General features: G+C 32.8%; 2 long non-coding RNA genes across 2 annotated transcripts; both read left to right on the top strand.

The window, feature by feature from the left end:
• Positions 1–859: 859 nt before the first annotated feature.
• Positions 860–6,637, top strand: LOC141711147 (uncharacterized). The gene is made up of 3 exons (XR_012571244.1): positions 860–2,725; positions 5,321–5,475; positions 6,246–6,637. It is a non-coding gene; the product is annotated as an uncharacterized LOC141711147 (long non-coding RNA).
• A 2,961-nt stretch (positions 6,638–9,598) lies between these two features.
• LOC141711146 (uncharacterized) lies at positions 9,599–15,296 on the top strand. Its single transcript, XR_012571243.1, has 5 exons — positions 9,599–9,776; positions 10,058–10,212; positions 12,149–12,206; positions 14,327–14,512; positions 14,837–15,296. It is a non-coding gene; the product is annotated as an uncharacterized LOC141711146 (long non-coding RNA).
• The last annotated feature ends 8,391 nt before the right edge of the window (positions 15,297–23,687 follow it).

Genomic DNA, 23,687 nt, shown 5'->3' with positions numbered 1-23,687 from the left:
GTAATATACAAACAGAATATGCACATAAACTCTATACATTAAGCTAAACTGAGGAGATGGAAGTGAAAGAGAGACTGCACTTACTCCTTACACGACTTGTCTACTAGAGCATTGGCATTATATGCTTTAAGAAACAGCTGCTAGCTACTTTTGACTTCCTAAACTGTATTATTTCTGCTAATTATTCAACTAGTTCATTTCTTTCTGCTATACACCTTCCTGACAAAGCGCAGATAAGTGAAGAATGTGTAGAGCTTTTAAAAGAAGTTATAGATACAGAGCAATCACTCCATGACTGTTTCTTTGGATATGCAACATTCCCATGTTGAAAACAAGCGGTAGGTGCAGCTTTTGACTTGTGCAGCGCACAGCTGCAGTTGCGATGGTATGGCCTTCTCTCGATATCTGTATCAGACATTGGTAAACTGTTATCATAGATATATTAATTCATCATGCGACCTGATGTTGCATCCATTGTTTTCTAATCTATACTTCTCTTACAGTTACAGTGTTTGTGGTTTAGATGGCTGTTACAAATATACTAGATAGCTTGAAACGCATGCATGCATTTAAAGGGTTTATATATTGTTTAGCTGGAATGATTGACTTTGAGTGTGCGTTGATGTAGCAGGAAAATGCCTTGTTTAGTTAGTTATTTAACGTTTCGACCAAGGTACTTTGTGTTGTTATGTTTAGTACTCCCTCCGTCCCTAAAAACGTTTTCTATTTGTGTTGGACACGTTTGCCAATGCACACTTTTGATTGTTAATATCTTTAATTTCGTATTAGTATTAAATATAAAAACTTCATTGTATTAAAGTACTCATAAATACGAATTCAATGAGATCACTCATGACTATATTTGATCTTATATTTGATTTAATAGTCAATCGCTTAACATGAATAGTGTCCGAAGTCAATATAGGAAATGTATTACGGGACGGAGGGAGTAGTTGATATACCAAGTTTGCGACAAACGTGTTTCGTATTTTTCAACGGGATTCCTTCTCATTTGATAAGCCAAATATAGTCTCTATGCCTTCAAATATTATAAATATAGTGGTTTGGATTTATTAGGCCAAATTAATCCTTGATTCTATGCTTGAGATCTGTTTTTTTATCTTAGCTGGTCATGGTTAAGCTACTACTATTTCGATGACTTGAACAGTACTAACATAATCCTTAGTTTTCATAGAAGATTCCACAACTCACATGTGGACATAAACTGTTGTCCTACAATATAGACTTCTCTGTTGGTGATATTGAATGTGAAATGTAATTAGTCTATATTACTTGCTAAGATGTCTAACAAATTTCCTCTTCCAGTACCAGAAAGACGACAAGACACTGTATATTTTGCACTGTATTTATGTTTTCCTTGTAAACATGATAGAGTGGAATTACTAGAATTATTATCTGATGCAGATTTATGCATTGCATGTCATGGCCGTCAACTGGTTTTACCATACCTGAGTTTAAGTCTGAATATGTTAATGCCATCGCATGAATTAACAGGGTTTATGTACTGCACATAACAGAATTGAAGTATATTGTAATTTGTCTAGGAGAAACTGTTAGTTGTCAAGAAAAAGGTATGGTGCAAAGTGGTAACCGTTTCTTCTAAAAATTGTTGTCTTTTAGTAGTATTATGTTCCCCAAGGAATTGATCTAGTACTATGTTTGAAATAACAACTTCTCATTTAGGCATCTTCAACTATATTCTCAAGTGTCCCACTAGTGACATCTCCTAAGAAACCAAATTTTTAGTGTAATAGTAAAACAAAAGGTAGCAGTTAAAGACGTTAGCTGGTTTATATAAGTTAATAAAGCATCTCTTTTTTATAGTTTTCATTGTTTTGGATTCATGGATATGTATAAGATGGGTTGGCATGTCTATACAACATTAAATTTGTAATTTATGTTTTAAAATACACACTCTTTGTTACTAAAAATGTAAACCAATAACGGTCTGCTATACCACTGTAGTTGTTTTATCCTGATAGTCAGGAACTCACAAAATCAAACCATTCTTTACTATTTGTACGTGATGTGCTTAAAAGATCATTGAGTTCTTCGTACGTGATCTCAAGTATTTTTCATTTCCTTCATAAGTACAGCATAAAATCGTTTGTAGATTTACTTATTGTTTGGACGTACTGTGAACTGATAGGATTTTGGATATTGATAAACATCAAAATGACATGCAGTTACTTCATTGATCTGTATTATATTCTGAAATGACCATCTTACTACTGTAAATTAAAAATTATCTGTAAAATTGGGAAAATGGAGCATATGAGTTCAGGAGATTAGACGAAATTATAAAAAAGGTATCACTGGGATTATATATCAACACCACGTGCACGAATTTATGATTTAAGATAAACTGAGGAGATGGAAGTAAAAGAGAGACTGTACTCATTCCCTACAGTACTGTTCCAGTAAGGAGCATTAGCATTATATGCTTTAAGAGACAGCTGCTAGCTACTTTTGACTTCCTAAACTGTATTATTTCTGCTATTTATTCAACCGGTTCATTTCTTTCTGCTATACACCTTCCTGACAAAGCGCAGATAGGTGAAGAATGTGTAGAGCTCTTAAAAGAAGTTATAGATACCGAGCAATCACTCCAAGACTGTTTCTTTGGATATGCAACATTCCCATGTTGGAAACAAGCAGTAGGTGCAGCTTTTGACTTGTGCAGCGCACAGCTGCAGTTACGATGGTATGGCCTTCTCTCAATATCTGTATCAGACATTGATAAGCTGTTATCATAGATATATTGATTCATCATGCGACCTGATGTTGCATCCATTGTTTCCTTAACTATACTTCTTTTACAGTTACCGTGGTGGTTTAGCTAACTGTTACAAATAAACTAAATAGCTTGAGACACACTTGCATGCATTCAAAGGGTTTATATATAGTCTAGATGGAATGATTGATTTGAGTGTGGATGGACTTAGGAGAAAAATGCCAAGTTCAGTTAGTTATTTAACGTTTCGACCAAGGTACTTTGTGTTGTTATGCTTATTAGGATATCATACTAGTATTACGAAAAGCGTGTTTCGTTTATTTTTGGTGAATTCCTTTTCTTTGTTATAACCTAAATATACTCTCTATGTATCCAAATATTATAAAATGAGTGGTTTGGCTTGATTATGGTAAGTTAGTCCTTGTTTTTTATGCTTGAGATCTGTTTTTTACCTTAGCTGTCATGCCTGGAAAGACTACTATATCAATGACTTGAACAGTAATAGCAGAATTCTTAGTTTTCAAAGAAGATTCCACTCCACATGTGGACATAAACTGTTATCCTACAATATAGACTTCTCTATTTGTGACCGGAATTCCTAAAATTATTATCTGATGTATAATTATGTCATTGCATGGCATAGCCGTCAACTGGTTTTACAGTACTTGAGTTTAAGTCTGAATATCTTGATGCCTTTGCATGAATAATGGGACTCATGTGCTGCGAGGGAAATGTTTGGTGCAAAGTGATAACCTTTTCTTCCTAAAAATTGTTGTCTTTTAGTGGTATTATGTTCCAAGGAATTCATCTAGTACTACGTTTGAAATAACAACTTTTCATCTAGGAATCTCCAACTATTTTTGAAAGCGTCCCACTAGTGACATCTCCTAAGGAATCAAATTCTTAGTGTAATAGTAAAACAAAAGGTTGCACTTAAAGACATAAACTGTTATATACTATAAGTTAACAAAGCATCTCTTTTTTTCAGATTTTTTATTGTTTTGGATTCATGGTTCTGTGTGAGATGGGTGGGTATGACCAAAGAACTCGAAGCTATGTTTTGAAAGTACACACTCTTAGATAATAAATATGTAAAATCAATAACGGCATCTTAGATGAACAACGAAATTACATGCACTTCATTGATCTGTATCTCTAACAGTCTATAACAGTATGTTCTAAAATTATAGTTTTATTACTGCCCTAAGACACTCTACTCCACTGATATCATTCCTTTGTAGTGCGGATGATATACTTTTAGAGTTTTAGTATTCGTAAATTTTTCAATCTTTGACCTTCATAGATAATGCTGGTACTCAATCAAGCTTCGTAGAATGTACCTAATCTGCTTTCTTCAATTCTGAACCAAAAGGCAGGTTTGTCTTTTTCTGAAGTTGCTATGAAAATTTACGTAGTAATATCTGTATTTCTATTCTTTACAAACTCGCAAACTATTAAATTAAAACTTAAAAAAAGGTTTTCTATTGTTTAATTGATTTTTAGTGACCTGGGGCGGTACACAAAAAAAAGACTTGCAAAATCCTTATAGCCTTACCAACAAGTTTTTGGTTGTCTTTTCTGATTCTTATAATCTTAATTTCTTATTAGGTACTGAAAGTTCTAAAAAATTCTTTTGCATGTAATCCACCATGACTAGTTACCTTTTTAACCATCTTATATAAGCACATTTCCTTTTCAAAATTATAAATTTCCTACATTTCTTAATTTGTTAATTTCCCAAATTTTACTATTCAGTATAAGCCAAAAAATATGGTTTGCTTGTTTCTAAATACTCCAGTCATATATAAGTGACCGGGGGTAGAAGACGAAAAAAGAAGACTAACGAATTTTTTTTGTACCCCTAAAGACATTAGTTTACTCCTAGCCTTTTGATTCTTATTTGATGCTCAAAGATGTAAAATAATGTTAACAAAGTCAGTTCAGAAAAAAAACAAAGAAAAAATGTTTCTTCTGCATGTTGTGTACTACTACTGACACATAACCACATTGTTACCAAGTTACATAGGCACATTAAAGTAAATACCCGTAGATGCTGTGGTTTCCAAATTGTACCATTAACTGCAAAATTCCTGAAATTTTCTTATTTGATATAGGATCTGAACATGGATTTGCAATGCTGAAGAAAAAGGCATTTACTATATGTTGACATGAACTTACTATTGTCTTTTAGTTGAACGGAGTTTTTCAATAACCATTAAACGAACAGACTATAAATTATGTTTATGAACCTATGCATCAGTGCATCTTGAGGTTGACAAAAAACAGGTAGCTGTCTCAATAACAATGTGATTGAAACCCAACATAATCGCATCTGCACCAAATTGTACTCCAATGGATAATAAAAAAACTAGTTTTTTATATCATGATTAGTCCATAAAGGAGTTTGAGTACTTTGTGGATATGTAAATTTACAGAAGTACTCTCTAGTTCTACGGAAACTAAAATTGAAGAGATTTTATCATCTACCTAATGATTCTACGTGTTCCTTTGTCTGAAGGTAATAAAAATCCATCCTTTTCTTTGTTTGTACCTGAAAATTCACAGGTAATTAGAGATTGAGTCAAGCTCTCTGGAGCAGCTACAGACATGGAACAATGAATCCATGACTGTTTCTTTGAAAAAGCAACATTCCTGTGTTGAAAGCATGCTTTACCACGTACATCTTTTGGCTTGTGCAGCGCGCAGCTGCAGTTGCGATGGTAAGGCCTTCTCTCTATTTCCATATCAGACATTGATAAACTACTATCAAATGCATACTGAAGTAACATGTGACCTGCTACTGTATCCATTGTCTTGCTGGTTTCAGTTTCCTGAATCTATATGTACTTGTTTCTGTAATCTGGTTGAGTAAAAGGTTGAATTTGTTAATGCCTTCACATGGATTTGGGGGGGGGGTTATATACTGCATGTAATAGGTTGCAGATCTTTAAACTTGTCTAGAAGAATGTATTAGTTGGTGAGAGGAATGCTTGGTGCAAATCTATAACCGTTTTTTCCTAGGATGTGTTGTCTTTAAGTAGTAGTATTATGTACGAAGGATTCCATTTACTAATACTTTTGAGATAACAAATTTTGTCCTAGGAATCACCAACTTCATTTCAAGCTTTTGAGTTGTGACTTTTCCTAAGGAGTCATATTTATTGTTTAAATGTAAACTAATAAGTTGCACTAGAAGACATTGTTTTTTTGGAAGTTAGATAAGTACTTATTTTAGGATTTTTATTGTTTTGGATTTATGGTTACATATGAGATGGGGGGGTATATCTATAATATGTATATTTTAAGTACAAAATATGCTCTTAGTTAATGTAAAAAGCAATTACAGTATACTCTATCGTTGCTTTTATTTTCTGAGTTAAAAGTAGTAACTAAATTAGTTGGTATAACTAATTTTGAGTGACCCGCGGTGGAAGACTTTTGCACTTTCTCTATGCGTTAACTAATTAGTTGTCTTTTCTTTTCTTATTAGGTGATCAAAGGTAAAAAAACAATGTTCCTTTGTATGTTATGGTGTGGTTCTCTCAATACCTGTATCAGACAATGGTAAACTACTACCAAAGAGGCATGGATTACATAGTGCATGTAATTGGACAAAGGATTGTGAAGTCTGAAGTAGTCCAGGAGAAAGTGCTAGTTGGCAAGAGAGATGTTTGCTGCAGGGTGGTAGGCGTTTTTTATTTATTCTTCAAGTGGTACTAGCTTACAAAATGTGTCAATATTTTAACTTATATTTCAATGCATTTCTAACTATATTATCATGCTTGGAGTAGTGACTTTTCTAGGAGATAAGTTCCTAAATCTGTATTTTTGGTAAACTGTAAATGTTGTTTTGGACTCATGCTTATTTATGAGATGTGTTGATTAGCACACACATTTAGTCATTGATATATTAATAAACTAATGTAAAATGATGCTCTCTTAGTTTACTTGTTATGATGTGAAAACCAATAACGGTATGCTCTGATGTGAAAAGCAATAACGGTATGGTCTAGAATTGATGTTGTATACTTTGGCCTCATATGGTAGCAGTCATGATATTTTTCCCTGACTTCATATTGTATACTCCAAAGCAACTATATTGCTTAATTTTTGTGTGGAGTACTTAATTTTAAGTGATGTTGGGGTTTAAATGCCAATATAAAGACAAATTGGAGCTTTGTTTCCGAAGTTGGGATGCCAAAAAATTTAAGAATCTCTACTTACCGAATTGATGTGAATATCTCTAAATGTGTGTTATTATGTGACATCTACTTTATTATGTCCTTATACTTTGTTCATACTTTACTAGCATCATTGGTTTGAAATGTAAATGAGTTTTTGGTCAGTATCAATAAGATTCTAAAATTGACACCTTGCCCAGAGGATGATGAAACTACCAACCCCTCTTACGTTATATGTTTGGAACACAAAATTTCACGGAGAACGGTAAAAATATTACTATTATCTAGTTGGTTTTTTTACAGATTTAAAAAAATGCTTGAAATTACTGGCTATGTTAACGATAAAGAATGAGGAAACTAGAAGATAGTTCATGGTGATATTATTATCAAACTTTCCTATAAAAAATAGAAGAATGTACCATCAAGGATGGTGATATCTTACTTATGAAAGAAATAGTTGTGGTAAACATGGCTAGATATTCTCTTTATTTTGATTAATGAATGACTTGACATTTAACTTGGGAAAGAGGGACTCGAATCTAGTTAACCTGAGAGTTTTAACTGCCTTACCACATTCAGAGATCTCCGTCCAAATTGTTTCTTATGTGTTGTATCAAAGTTTCTAAATACCATTTTGAATTGATAACATGCATGTAAATGAAGTAGCTATACAGATTATAGCTTTAAAATAAATTTATCAACGAATTTTAGAAATACGGGAGCTGGGTTCAGGAGATTAGACAACTGATTAGGCAAAGAGTGTAATTGTGGATAATATTCAAACACAATGTGCAGAAGAACTCTATACATTAAGCCAAACAGATGACAGAAGTAGAAGAAAGTGATGTACAGACTCCTTTCATGACTATTCCAAAAAGGAGCATTAGCATTATTTATACTAAAAGCTACTCTTTAGTTTCTAAAATTTCTATCTTATGTTATCTATTTTATTGTTTCATATCTTTCGCTATACTCCTACCTGACACTGCTCTCATAAGTAAAGAATGTGTAGGGATTTTTGAAGAATTTATGGATACTGAGAAAAAACTGTATGACTGTTTCTTGCGGAATGCAACATTCCCATGTTGAAAACAAGCTATGTTTCCACCTTTTGATTTGTGTAGTGCACATCCACAGTTGCGATGATATGGCCTTCTCTCGATATCTGTATCAGACATTGATAAGCTACTATCATAGACATATAGATTTATCATCTGACCTGATGCTGCTTCCATTAGTTTCTTAATATTTAATTTCCTTGTGGTAAACGTATTTTTGGGTTCGTGGAGTTTATTTGAGTGTTAGAGTGATAATATATAGCTTGCAAAACTATGCATGCTTTGAAGGGTATTTATATTGTAAGAAGAATGGTTGAGCTGGACTGAATGAGCAAAGTGTGAAATAATCTAGGAGGAGATGCTTTGTGGTAGTTATTTATCTCCGTTTGGACCAAAGTACTTTATGTTGTTTGTGTTATTGTTTTTAGTAGTTGATGTACCTAGGTTAAGGACAAGCTTGATCAAGCTATGGTAGTCATTGATTCTTATGCTTATTTTTTTCTCTTACCTTCTTTACAGTTGTCATGTTTAGGAAGACTAATATTTCAATGATTTTGGTATTCATAGTAGATTCCACTGCTCAAATGTAGACATAAACCGTTGTCCTTCAGAATAAACGTGTTTGTTTGGGATGTTGAAAGTGAAAGGTTTTGTTTGTTGTATTAATTTCCATTGTCTAACGAATTTCATTATATAGTGTCAGACATGATTGACTGAAGTGTGAACTAATCTAGGAGAAAAATGCTTTACTTAGTTAGTTATCTTGTATTTGGTTGTATGTATTTTGTGCCGTGGCACTTGTAGTTACTATTCCTAGGTTAATGACAAGCTTATTTTTTGATTCTTATGCATGTGGTCTATTTTATTACCTTGGTTTTGATGCTTATTGTGACTAAAAATCAAATGATATAAAGAGTGAATTTAGCATTCTTAGTGTTCATAGAAAAAGACTCACTAGTCACATGCGGACATAAACTGTTATTCTACAATATGAACTTGTTTGTTTGTAATGTTAACTGTGAAATATTTTGTCAACTGTATTGTGTGTTCGATGTTTAACAAACTTCCCACATTTAGTACAAGAAAAAGGACAAGAAACTGTTTTTACTCAATGATGTAACATATTCTTGTTATTGTTTATAGATTTCATTTTGCAGCTTCTCTATAATAAATTTATTCAGTTAAAAAATATTAATAACTTTTCACTGTTTTGATAAGTTTCTGAAAACTTTAACTTTTTTACAAGTTTTTTGAGTGGTTTTTATGAAAACAGTTTCATTACTTATAGGATTATATATTCAGTTTATGCACAAATCACACACTCTTTACGACATGATTTGGTTATAACTGATCATGGTTTCCTTGGAAGGCAAAAGAAGACTTGCCTACTTGCTCATATTCGTGCTTGCTGTATTTTAGTCGTCGTTTTCTGTTTCTTACCATGGGTTCGAATATTAAAAAAGAAGTTTCTCCTGCATTTTATGTACTCAGGCATAACCATAATTTTTTGTCACTTGTAAGCAAATTTACATTTTGTACCTAGATGTATTAATTGCCAAATTGTACTATTGACTTGGCTAAAAAAATATTTTGTTGTAGGATCAATTAGCATGACTTCTGAATTTGAATTTGTAATGCCCACGAGAAGGACCGTAATGTGCACAATGACATGAACTTTATACTGTCTTTTGGTACAACGTAATTACCAGTTGTCGTATATGGAACATAATGTTGCATAGAATCAAGAAATGCATGAGGGCATCACAAAGATGACAAGAACAGGTTAAGATATTTCTATATGAGTCCTGTATGTAACAAATTATAATGAAATTTTAGTGCTTTCTGTTTTTTACAAGTTTCTCTAGTGCTTTCTTTCTCATTGCAATTTCATAGAGGGGATTTGAGTACTGTGTTGAGAAGTAAATTTACAAGATTCCTGTTCTAATTCTATGAAATGAAAATTTATGAATTTGTGTCATCTACTTGACAAAATTCCATCTGTTCTTTTGTTTCTAATAAACGAAAGACCATCTTTTTCTTTGGTTTTACCTGCTAAGTTACAGATAGATGGAGATTGTAACGAGCTTTTGGGAGCGGTTGTGGAAATGGAGCAATCACTCCAAGAATGCTTCTTAGGAAATGCAACATTCCCATGTTTAAAACATGCAGTAGGGCGGTCATCTTTTTGCTTGTGCAGCGCGCAGCTGCAGTTGCGATGGTATGGCCTTCTCTCAATCTCCGTATCGGACATTGATAAACTACTATCAAAGGCACATTGAAGCATCATATGACCTGCTGCAGCATCCATTGCCTTTTTTCTGGTTTCTTTCCAGTAAATACTTTTGTGTTTGTTCCTGTAATATAGTTGAGAATAATATTGAAAGTGTTGATGTCTTCACATGTATTTTGGAGGGGTTTATATACCGCTCGTAAATGGATTGAAGAAATGTGTTGTCTAGGAGAAAGTGTTAACTAGCATAGGAAATGTGTTTCTTCCTAGAAATTGTTGTCTTTAAGTGTTATTCTGTTCTATGGAATCCATTTAGTGCTTTGTTTGGACTAACGACTTTTATTCTAGGCATGTTAACTACATATTCAAGCTTTGCAGTAGCGTCATCTCCTAAGGATCAAATTGGCAGTTTAGTGGTAAAAAAATAAGTTGCACTAAATGACAATCTGTTTTAGGTAGGTTAACTAAATATCTGGTTTTGGATTCATAGTTATGTCTGAGATGTCTATACAATGTTAGATCTATAATATAACTCTTTTAAGTACACAGTGCCCTTTTTGTGTTACTTAAGAAAAGTGAAAAGCAATACGCTTTATCACAGACGTATTTGGTAAGTACTGTTTTGGATTTATATTTTTTAGATGCAATAGGTTTAATACACACCATTGAATCCGTGATTACTTGTTTGACTGAAAAAATATATGCTATTATTAGTTTACGTGTAATAATGTGAAAACCCAGAGCATTGGTTCCCATAATGAATAAGCTAGCTCTATTTCTCAATAACCTATCCTGTCCTTTCTGTTCCTCAGCACCTCAAGGCACATTTTTTTGTTGTTGTTAGATCCATCGGGGTGCATAAAGGTAGGCTCTACAAGTGCAGTAGCAGTATGCTCTATAACTAATATTTTATCTTGTCCAAGTATTGTAGTCAGTTGTGAAGTTCGTCTCTATTGATTGCAATGGTTTCCATTTCCTACTTGTAGTATTGATAAAGGTAATCCGCAAAAATTGATCCTTCAAGTGGTACTAGGTTACAAAATGTGTCAAAATTTCAACTTTTTCTTCAATGCATCTTTAACTATATTATCATGCTCGGAGTAGTGACTATCCCTAGTAAATAAAGTTCCTAAGTCTCTTTTCTGGTAAACCGTAACTGTTGTTTTGGACTCATGTTTATTTATGAGATGTGTTGGTTAGCATACACGACATTCAGTCATTGATATATTAATAAATTGAAGTGAAATGTTGCTCTCTTAGTTTACTTGTTATGATGTGAAAAACAATAACGGTATCCTCTAGAACTGATGTTTATACTTTGGCCTCATTAGTAGTAGTCATGGTATTTTTCTCCGACTTCTTTTAGAGTACTTTTAGATATTGTATACTCCAAAGCAACCACTTTTTGCTTAATTATTGTTTGGAGTACTAAATTTTAAGTGATGCTGGTGTTCATATGCCAACATAAAGACAAATTGGAGCTTTGTTTTCGAAGTTGGGATGCCAAAAAATTGAAGGATCTTGACTTACCGAATTGATGTGAATATCTAACGGCGTGTTATGTGACATCTGTTATGTCCTTATACTTTGTTCATGCTCCTCTACTTAGCATCACTGGTTTTACATGTGAAATGTTTTTATATGGTCAGTATCAATAAAACTTTGAAACCACCAACCTTTCTTACATTATATGTTCCAGGACTGCACAGAACACCAAATTTCACGGAGTAAGGTAACAAACAAATATGACTATTATTTAGTAGGGTTTTTACCGAGTTAAAATAAATACGTGAAATTAGCGGCATAATTTATATTAATGATAAAGAATGAGAAAAGGAAAGTAGAAGATAGTTCATGGTTGCGGTTAACTGTTTATGGTATCATATTTACTGGTGTTCTTGCTTTGGATGCCAATTATCTGCAGGCAGCTTCTGTTGCGACCATGGGTACTTTAGAGATTCCTTACCATTCAGGCATTAAAGGTAATGTTGGATTATTTTGTTAATTGTTAATACTATATAATATTCCTTTAGGCCTTTCTACGGGCTAAAGTAAGAATCTTACTGTGCATTAAGTAATAATAATAAAATTAGTTGATTCATTTGAAATAATGGCGCAGAATTTCATGGAAATAATCTGTATATATAGAGGAAGATCTTTGGATCGATGAAAAATACAACATATCACGCCGTATTTACAACTAATCATTCGTGTGAAAGAAAAATATATTGCATGTTCTTATGACGTCTTTCAAACATCTACCTTTTGTAGGTAGAGAGTAAATGTTTTCAACGTATTTCTGGGGTTGTAAAGTTTATTTGAGTATTAGAGTAAAAGTATGTAGCTTGCAAAAATGTGCATGCATTGAGGGGTTTTTATATTGTAAGAGAAATGGTTCAGCTGGACTGAATGAGCAAAGTGTGAATTAATCTAGGAGGAGAATACTTTGTTGCGGTTAGTTATATACGTTTCGACCAAGGTACTTTATGATCTTTGTGTTGTTGTTTTTAGTGGTTGATGTACTTAAGTATAAGACAAGGTTGATTAAGCTATAGTAGTCTTTGATTCTTATGCTCAATTTCTCTTATAATTTTTTTACAGTTGTAATGCTTAGGGTGACTAATATTCCAATGATTTATATTTTTATAGTAGATTCCACTGCTCACAATAGACATAAACCGTTGTTCTTTCAGTATAAGCGTGTCTGTTTGAGATGCTAAAATTGAAATGTTTTGTCTATTCTATTCAATTGCCAATGTCTAACCAATTTCGTTATATGGTGTCAGACATGATTGACTGAAGTGTGATTTAATCGAGGAGGAAAATGCTTTGCTTTAGTTAGTTATTGTGTGTTTGGATCACTGTATCTTGTGCCGTTGTACTTGTAGTTGATATTCCTAAGTTAATGACAAGCTTAGTTACTGATTCTTATGCACGTGGTCTGTTTTATTACCTTGGTTTTGATGCTTGTATTGACTAATAATCCAATGATTTAAAGAGTGAATCTAGAATTCTTAGTGTTCATACAAGAAGCTCACTAGTCACATGTGGACATAAACTGTTTCTCTACAATTTTAACTTGTCTGTTTGTATTGTTGACAGTGAAATTTTTGTCTACTGTATTATACGTTCAATGTTTAACAAGTTTTCCTTCTTCAGTACAAGAAAAATGACAAGAAACTGTTTTTACGCGATGATGTAACATATTTCTTGTTTTTCTTTGTAGATATTATTTTGCAGCTTCACTATAAGACAATTATTCTTTAAAAATAAACTTTTCATTGATATGATAAGTGTATTAAATTTCTAATTTTTAAGTGTTTTTAATGAAAACACTTTCTCTGCTTATAGGAATCTATATATACAGTTTATGCACAAAGTACGCATTCTTTAAGAGATGATTTGGTTATAACGTACCATGTTTTCCATGTAAGTAACAATCACTTGATCTCATTGTGCGTTGCTAAGCCTCAATTGCGAGACATGGAGTATCTATTAACACATTGGAGTCGTCATAATGGCTCTGCAATGTCTCTATGTATTAATTTAACTGAAGGAAAACATAGGTCAAAATAGAGTACAGGTCCAACAATATGTACATTCTAATTACTATTTTTACACTCATTGTAAAAAGTTAATATTTCTGTACTTCCTGGAGAGACCGGACTGTGAAAATTAATTAAAAAATTGGATTTTTAGGGATATAGATTATTCATTATTGTAGATATCTAAATATCATGTATACTCTGGCCCATTTAAACAATAAAGGATGTACAGTACACTATATTTATTATATTATGAAACATTGTAGACTGTTAAACAAAATATTAACTGATATTTATTTGACCAAGGGTAGAATATAAAAGAAGACTTGCCTGCTTCCTCATAGCTTTGCTTGCAGTATTTTTGTTGTCGTCTTCTGTTTCTTATCAGGTGTATTAAGAATAAGAACACTTTTCTTCTGCATTTTATGTACTCGTGTATAACCATATTTTTTACCACTTTATGTAAGAACATTTACATTATGTACCGAGATGTATTAATTCTAAAATTGTACCATTCACTTGGCCACAGAAATATTGAAATTGTCCTTTTTATGTAGGATCAGTGAGCAGTACTTCTCTATTTGAATTTGTAATGCTGAAGAGAAGGCCTGTATTGTATACAATGACATGAACTTGCTACTTTCTTTTAGTTCAATGTAAATACCAGCTGTCATATATGGAACAGACCATTGCTTAGGATCATGAAGCTATGCATGAGTGCATCACAAAGATGACAAGAACAGGTAAAGGAAATTCTAAATTAGTCCTGTCTGTAACAATGTGAGTGAAACCCAACACTAATATCACCAAATGGTACCTAAATTAGAACAAATTTTAGCGCTTTCTATTTTTTGGCTAAGTTTCTCTAGTGCTTTCTTTGTCATCATGGAAATTTCATACACGAGTTTTGAGTACTGTGTTGAGAAGTAAATTTACAAGATTACTGCTCTAATTCTTCTATGAAATCAAAATACATGAATTTGTGTCATCTACTCTGACAAAATTCCATCCGTTCCTTTGTTTCTTAAAAACGAAAGACTATCTTTTTCTTTGGTTTTACCTGCTAGGTTACAGATAAATGGAGATTGTAACGAGTGTTTGGGAGCGGTTGTGGAAATGGAGCAATCACTCCAAGAATGTTTCTTAGGAAATGCAACATTACCATGTTCATAACATGCAGTAGGCCGGTCATCTTTTTGCTTGTGCAGCGCGCAGCTGCAGTTGCGATGGTATGGCCTTCTCTCAATCTCCATATCAGACATTGATAAACTACAATCAAAGGCACATTGAAGCATCATATGACCTGCTGCAGCATCCATTGCCTTGTTTCTATTTTTCTTTTCAGTAAATACTTTTGTGCTTGTTGCTGTAATATGGTTGAGTATAAGTTGAAAGTGTTGATGCCTTCACATGTATTTTGGAGGGGTTTATATACCGCTCGTAAATGGATTGAAGAAACGTGTTGTCTAGGAGAAAGTGTTAGTTAGCATAGGAAATGTGTATCTTCCTAAAAAGTGTTGTCTTTTAGTATTATTCTGTTCTATGGAATCCATTTAGTGCTTTGTTTGGAATAACAACTTTTATTCTAGGCATGTTAACTACATATTCAAGCGTTGCAGTATTGACATCTCCTAAGGATCAAATTGGCAGTTTAGTGGTAAAATATAAAATTGCACTAAATGACAAACTGTTTTATGTAAGTTAACTAAATATCTCGTTTTGGATTCATAGTTATGTATGAGATGTCTTTTTTTTCCCGCAATGTATGAGATGTCTATACAATGTTAGATCCATATTATAACCCTTTTAATTACACAGTGCCCTTTTCGTTTTACTTAAGAAAAGTGAAAAGCAATAACGGTATGCTTTATCACTGAGGTATTTTTTTCACTGGTCCGAAAGGTTTAAAATGTCATTGATGTTTTCTCACATAATCTCTGGTGATGTACATTACCTTATTGGATATTATATTGATTTTTCAACCACTTGTTGACTACTTATTGTTGGACATACTGTGTAGTGCTATGGATTTATAAATCAATATAACAACAACGTATTAAGCTCCTTTACTTAATTTGCGTGAATTCCTAACAGTCTGGTCTCACACGTCCTATTAATTTTCATCATAATCTATTGCTGATATCATTCAATTGTCCGTGAAATGATTTTTTTTTTATTAGCATCTGTATGTTTCTGAATCTTGCAACCTTCATATATGTCGATGATGCTGGAGTGCATTTACCCCTGGTAAGGAACATAATATGTTCTCTCTTGTGAACTAAAGATCAGGTTTGCTTTTTTCTGGTTTGCAATAGAGATATATTTCGAAATTTCTACCTTTTCTTTAAGGCATCTTTTCTTAGAGTGCTGATTACTCTAGGAAATAAACCAAAAGTTTGAGAAATATTGCTAGATGCAGGGATAACTTGTTCTGTACCAAAGTGTTGAAGTGTTGGAAGTTCCTATTTCATTTTCATTTGTAATTCCTAATTGCGTTGAGTAACAATGTTTTCAGAAAATGCAAAGAGAAGGAAGTCACATCAAGGGTGTTGTCTGTTGAAAAGTTATCTTAGAGAGTGAGCAACCTGGTTAAAATTTCCGTTCAACATTGATTAATGAATAGTTAGACGGTTAGTTCAGGGAAAGAGGAGGAACTTATATCTAATTTAAGAAGAGTGAAATGCCCCGTCTTATTCTTAGATCTGCATTGTATTTCAAGTTACCATTTCGAGTAGATGCCATAATGAAAGTACCGTTTTGTTTATAAATTATATGCGTAATGCCATTCAAATTGAAAATTATCTGTAAATTTTGTGAACTGATAAAAGAAAGTATCATTTGGATGATGTATAAACACAATGTGAACACGAACTGTATACATAAAGCTAAACTGAAGAGATGGAATTGAAAGAGAGACTGCACTCACTTCTTACACTACTGGTCTACATAAGTTTCAGCATGATATGGTTTAAAAATCAGCTGCTAGCTACTTTTGAGTTCCTAAACTGTATAATTTTTGTTATCTATTTGACTGGTTCATTTCTTTCTGCTATACTCCTACCTGAAAAAATGCAGATAAGTGAAGAATGTGTAGAGCTTTTAATAGAAGTTATGGAAACAGAGCAATCACTCCATGACTGTTTCTTTGGAAATGCAACATTCCCATGTTGGAAACAAGCGGTTTGTGCAGCTTTTGACTTATGCAGCGCACAGCTGCAGTTGCGATGGTATGGCCTTCTCTCGATATCTCTGTCAGACATTGATAAGCTACTATCATAGATATATTGATTGATCATGCGACCTGATGTTGCATCCATTGTTTTCTTAATCTATACTTCTTTTACAGTTACCGTGTTTGTGGTTTAGCTGACTGTTATAAATTAACTAAATAGCTTGAAACACATGCATGCGTTTGAAGGGTTTATATATTGTTTAGCTGGAATGAATGACTTTGAGTGTGCATTGATTTAGCAGGAAAATGCCACGTTCAGTTAGTTATTTAACGTTTCGACCAAGGTACTTTGTGTTGTTATGTTTAGTAGTTAATATACTAGGTTTGCGACAAGCGTGTTTCCTATTTTTCTACGGGATTCCTTCTCTTTTCATAAGCTAAGTATAGTCTCTAGGTATTCAAATATTATAAATTGAGTGGTTTGGCTTGATTAGGCCAAGTTAGTCCTTGATTTCTAAGCTCGATATCTGTTTTTTAATCTTAGCTGTCATGCTTGGAGTGTACTATTTCAATTACTTGAACAGAATCAGAATTCTTAGTTTTCATAGAAGATTCTACTACTCACCCGTGGACATAAACCGTTGTCCTACAATATAGACTTCTCTGTTTATTTTACTTGCAAGATGTATACCTCCTCCTCCAGTACCAGAAAGATGACAAGACGCTGTTTTATATTTTCCATGTAAAATATGATTGAGGGGAATTCCTAAAATTATTATAAGATTTATATTTATGTCATTGCTTTGCCTAGCCGTCAAATGGTTTGTTTTACTTGAGTTTAAGACATAAACTGTTATATATAAGTTAACAAAGCATCACTTTTTTTAGAAATTTTTTGTTTTGGAGTCGAGATTCTTTAGGAGAGGGTGGGTATGACTATACAACGCTAACTCTGTAATTTAAAATAATATTAGATAAATGCCATACACTTCATTGATCTGTATCTGTAACAGTATGTTCTGAAATGACAGTTTTATTACTGTGCTAAAACACTCTACTCCACTGATATCATTCCTTTAAAGTGCGAAATGATATTCTTTTTGTAATTGTAAGTTTCTCAATCTTCAACCTTCATAGGTGATGCTGGAACCCAATCAAGCTTCACAAAATGTACCTAATCTTCTTTCTTCAATTCTGAACTAAAAGGCGGGGTTTTCTTCTTTTGAAGTTGCTATGGAAATTTATATAGTAATATTCGTATTTAAATTTATTGCAGGCTATGAAATTTAAACTTAAAAAAAAGTTTTATATTGATTTCTAGTTTTTGGTTGACTTCCCTGTTTCTTAATATTCTTCAGCATGTTATGCACTATGCCTAGCTACCTTTTTTATCCATCTTATACAAGCACATTTCCTTGCCGAAATTTTTATTTTCTTAAATTTATTAATTTGTTAAAAACTCAAATTTTACTATTTAGTATTAGCCAAAAAATATCGGTGACAAGCTTGCATGCTGTTGTTAAAAAAAAGGGAGGGTGGGGCGGATATGATATGCTGTTGTTAAAAAAGAAGACTTGCCTATTTCCTTGTAGCCTTAACTGCATTAATTTAATCTTAGTCTTTCTTATTTGATGCTCAAAGATGAAAAACAAAAGTTTAACAAAGTTGGTTAAAAATACAGAGAAGTGAATTTCTTCTGCATGTTGTGATCCGACACATAACCACCTCGTTACCAAATTATATAGGCACATTAACCTAAATACATAGATGCTTTGTTTTCCAAGTTGCACTATTAACTCTAAGATCCTGAAATCGTCCTACAATTAATATAGGATCTGAATATGGATTTGCAATGCTGAAGAGAAGGCATGTATGCATTTTCTTGCTAGTTTCTTTTTCCTGAATCTGAGTTTACTTGTTTTTATACTATTATAAGTAACTTGTTCCTGAATCTGTATTCATTGTTTCTACAGTTTCTTGTTCTGATACCTTCACATGAATTTGGGAGGGTTTATATACTGCATATAATTGGATTACAGGTCTTTGAAGTTGTCTAGGAAAAGGTATTAGTTGGTGAGGGAAATGTAACCGCCCATTCCTAGGATGCGTTGTCTTTTAGTAGTAGTATTACGGATTCCATTTAGTAATACCTTTCAGATAAGAAACTTTGTTCTAGGAATCTCCAACTTCATTTTCAAGCTTTTAGGTTGTGACTTCTCCTAAAGAATTATATTTATTCTTCAAATATTTACTTATAAGTTGCGCAACATTGTTTTTATGTAAGTTAAAAAATATATTTGTTTTAGAATTTTTATTGTTTTTGGATTTATGATCAATATGAGATGGGTGGGTATGGTTATTTTATGCATATTTTAAGGACACAGTATGCTCTTAGTTAATGTAAAAAGCAATAACGGTATGCTATCACTACTTTTATTTTGTGAGTTCAGAGTAGTAATCTTCGTTTTCATGAAACAAACTTAAATTCTGGAAAGTAATTAAGAAAGGGGCGTATGGATTAACTATTTTTTAGATGACATGCGGTGGAAGACTTTTCTTTTTCTTATTAGGTGCTCAAAGATAAGGAAACAATGTTCTTTTGCACGTAATGTACTAATGTTGGAAATACAGCATCTGAGTTCAGGAGGTTAGACAACTAACTAAGAAAAGAGTGTAATTATGGATAATATTCAAACACAATGTGCAGAAGAACTCTATACATTAAGCTAAACATCCGGCATGGAAGTAGAAGAAAGTGTTGTACATACTCCATACATGACTGTTCCAAAAAGGAGCACTAGCATTATTTACTTTGGGAACAACTAAAAGCTACTCTTAAGTTTCTAAAATCTACATTTTATGTTATCTATTTGATTGGTTCGTATCTTTCTCTATTCTCCTACCTGACAAAGATCTCATAAGCAAAGAATGTGCTGGGATTTTTGAAGAAGTTATGGATACTGAGCAATTACTGTATGACTGTTTCTTTCTGAATGCAACATTCCCATGTTGTAAACAAGCTGTATGTGCACCTTTTGATTTGTGTAGCGCACATCCACAGTTGCGATGGTATGGCCTTCTCTCGATATCTGTGTCAGACATTGATAAGCTACTATCGTAGACATATTGATTTATCATCTGACCTGATGCTGCATCCATTGTTTTCTTTAGCTTCAGTTTCCTTCAAGCAAACGTAGTTCTGGGGTTGTAAAGTTTATTGAGTGTTAGAGCGACTGTATATAGCTTGCAAAAATATGCATGCTTTGAAGGGTTTTTATATGAAAGAAAAATGGTTGAGCTCGACTGAATGAGCCAAGTGTGAATAATTGTAGGAGGAGAATGCTGTGTTGCAGTTAGTTATCTACGTTTGGACCAAGGTACTTTATGTTGTTTGTGTTGTTGTTTTTAGTATTTGATGTACATTGGTTTAATACAAGCTTGAATAGTAGTATTTGATTCTGTGCTTGATTTTTTTTAATACCTTTTTTACAGTTGTGATGCTTAGAGGTGACTAATATTCCAATGATTTTAGTTTTAATAGTAGATTACACTGCTCAGATATAGACATAAACCGTTGTCCTTTAATAAAAATGTGTTTGTTTGTGATGCTGAAAGTGAGATGTTTTGTCTATTGTATTTAATTTCCGACGTCTAACGAATTTCATTATATAATGTCGGACATGATTGACTGAAATGTGATTTAATCTAGGAGGAAAATGATCTGCTTTAGTTAGTTATCGTGTGTTTGGACCACCGTATCTTGTGCCGTTGTACTTGTAGCTAATATTACTAAGTTAAAGACAAGCTTAGTTACTGATTCTTATGCATGTGGTCTGTTTTATTACCTTGGTTTTGATGCTTGTAGTGGCTAATAATCCAATGATTTAAAGGGTGAATCTAGCATTCTTAGTGTTCATAGAAGAAGACTCACTAGTCATATGTGGACAAAACCTGTTTTTCTACAATATTAACTTGTTTGTTTGTAATGCTGATAGTGAAATATTTTGTCTACTGTATTATATTTTCAATGTTTAACAAACTTTCCTTCTTTGGTGCAATAAATATGACAAAAAACTGTTTTTACTAAATGATGTAACTTAGTTCTTGTTTTCTTTGTAGATACTATTTTGCAGCCTCTCCTATAAGAAAATTATTCTTTGAAAGGAATTAATAACTTCCATTGTTATGATAAGTGCCCTTAAATTTTATACCTTTTTACAAGTTTTTTGAGTATTTCACACACTCTTTACGAGATAATTTGGTTATAACGTACCTTGTTTTCCATGTAAAGAGCAATCACTTGATCTCATTGCGCGTTGGTACTCTTCAATTGCGAGACATGGAGTCTTTATTAACACATTGGAGTTTAAAACTTATAATGGCTCTGCAGTGTCTCTATGTTGTGATTTAACTATTTGTAAAAGGAAAACATTGGTCGAAATAGAAATATACTTCCTATAGAGACTAGACTGACTGATAATATGCATTTTTGGCTGCCCTGCATGTTTTCTGTAAAGTAAATGATATGTTTTATGTGTCTTACATGTGGCTTCCATTGCATTGATTGTTCGTCTTGTTGGAAATTTGATAAAAAAATGGATTTATTAGGATATAGATTATGGTAGACATCTAAATATAGTGCACCCTAGCATTTGTTAATTTATTTTGTTGGTCAGGAAGCTTCTATTAAAACTTGAATTAAATGAAATGTATATTCTGGCCCATTTAAATAATAAAGGATGTATGATACACTATGTTTATTATATTATGCAACCTTGCAGTCTGTTAAAAATAACATTAACTGATATTTAATTGACCTGCCTACTTGCTCATAGCCTAATTAACTGATATTTAAAAATCAGGTTTGCTTTTTACTGGTTTGCATTAGAGAGATATTTTGAAATTTGTACATATATAATCTTTAAGACATCGTTAACTCTATTGTCATTTTTGGAGTGCTGATTACTCCTAGGGAAAAAAGTTCATATTAGGTATAAAGGAATATGCAAAGTAGACAAACTGTTATATGTAAGTTCACAAGGAGTATATTTTTTGGTAACAACTGTTTTGGATTTATGTTATTTTGTAGATGTAATAGGGTGAGTACACAACATTGAATTTGTGATTACTTATTAGACTGAAAAGTTTTATGCTACTATTAGTTTACTTTTAATGTTTTGAAGACCTAGAGCATTCATTCCCATAATGAATAGAAGTATGCTTTATAACTAATGTTATATTCTGCATCAGAATTACTGCCGAATAGTTTCAAGATCAATTTCATCAATTAATTGGGAAAATGTGACATTTGATTTCAGTGTTCAAGAGATTAGGCAGATCGATTTAGAAGCTTACGAGTATAGTTTTGAATAAATAAAGTACTATACTCGCGCCTTACATGACTGTTCCATATAGGAGCATCTGCATTATATGCTTTGAGAAAAACTGACAGCCACTGTTTATGTCCTTTTTCTCTAGAAAAGTACTAGTTAGTTCCTCCACCAAAATTTAAGTTACTAATTTGACTTGTTCGTTTGTTTATGCTAGGCTCCTACCTGAAATAGCGCAGAGAAGTGAAGATCAGGCCGAGTTTTTCCAAGAATATTATTTTTACTGAACAACCTTTGTGGAAATGAAACATTCTCATGTGGAAAACAAACGGTATATGCACCATTTGGTTTGTGCAATGCTACAGTTGTGATGGTATGGACTTCTCTCAAAATCTGTACGAGACATTGATAAACTATATTAATAGACATATTGATTTATCATCTGACCTGATGCTGGTTTAATATCGCTTTCTTAATCTATACTTCCACTAATAGTTAGAATATTTTTGGGATTTAATTGAGATTAAATTGTACCTAAATAGCGTGAAAATATGCATGCCTTTGAAGGGTTAGTATATTGTAAATAGAATTTGTTGAGCAGGAATAAACCACTGGAGTGTGAATTAATCTAGGAGGAAGATTCTTTTAGTTAGTTATCCTACGTTTGGACCAAAGTACTTCATGATGTTCAATCAAGTAGTTGACATACCTAGGTTTTCAGTTAGTCCTTTATTCTTGTGTTTAAAATATGTTTTTGTTTTTTCTACATTAGCGGCCTTGCTTAAAGCGACTACTATTCTAATGAATTGAACAGTTAGCATAGCGTTCTTAGTGTTCATATAAGATTCCAATAATCACATATGGACATTAATCGTTGTTCTACAATTTAAACATGTTTATCTGTGATTTTAAAATTAAAATATTATGTTTGTTGTACTATATTTCCGATGCCTAAAAAGATTTCTACAAGTACGAGAAAGATGACAAGACACTGTTTTTACTTGAAAGTGTACCATGTTCTCTGTTGTTTGTTGTACGTGTTAATATTTTCTAACACTCGTTAATCATAATACACTGATTAGTTTGCTTAACACCAGTCAGAGTAGTAAAAATGCAAACTTTCGTAGATAATGCTGGTATCCAACCTCCCTTGGTAAGGAACATTATCTGTTTTCTTCATTGTGAACTAAGAATCAGGTTTGCCTCAATTTAAGCTGCAATGTGAATTAACCTCATTTTTTGAATCTGTAACTACCTTGCATTTTGAAAATTAAAGTTTAAACTGGGGACTTTGGAATGCATGATATTTTAAATATTTAAGTGACCTATGGTGGAAGACAAAAGAAAGACTGGCCTACTTCTTCATTTTCCTTAGGCTACAACATTTTAATTGTCTTTTCTGTTTCTTCTTAATTG

This window comes from Apium graveolens, chromosome 3 (assembly GCF_009905375.1).
Source record: "Apium graveolens cultivar Ventura chromosome 3, ASM990537v1, whole genome shotgun sequence".
NCBI lineage: Eukaryota > Viridiplantae > Streptophyta > Magnoliopsida > Apiales > Apiaceae > Apium > Apium graveolens.
Note: the sequence above shows the minus strand (reverse complement) of the source record. Positions and strands in the feature narration are given on the sequence as shown.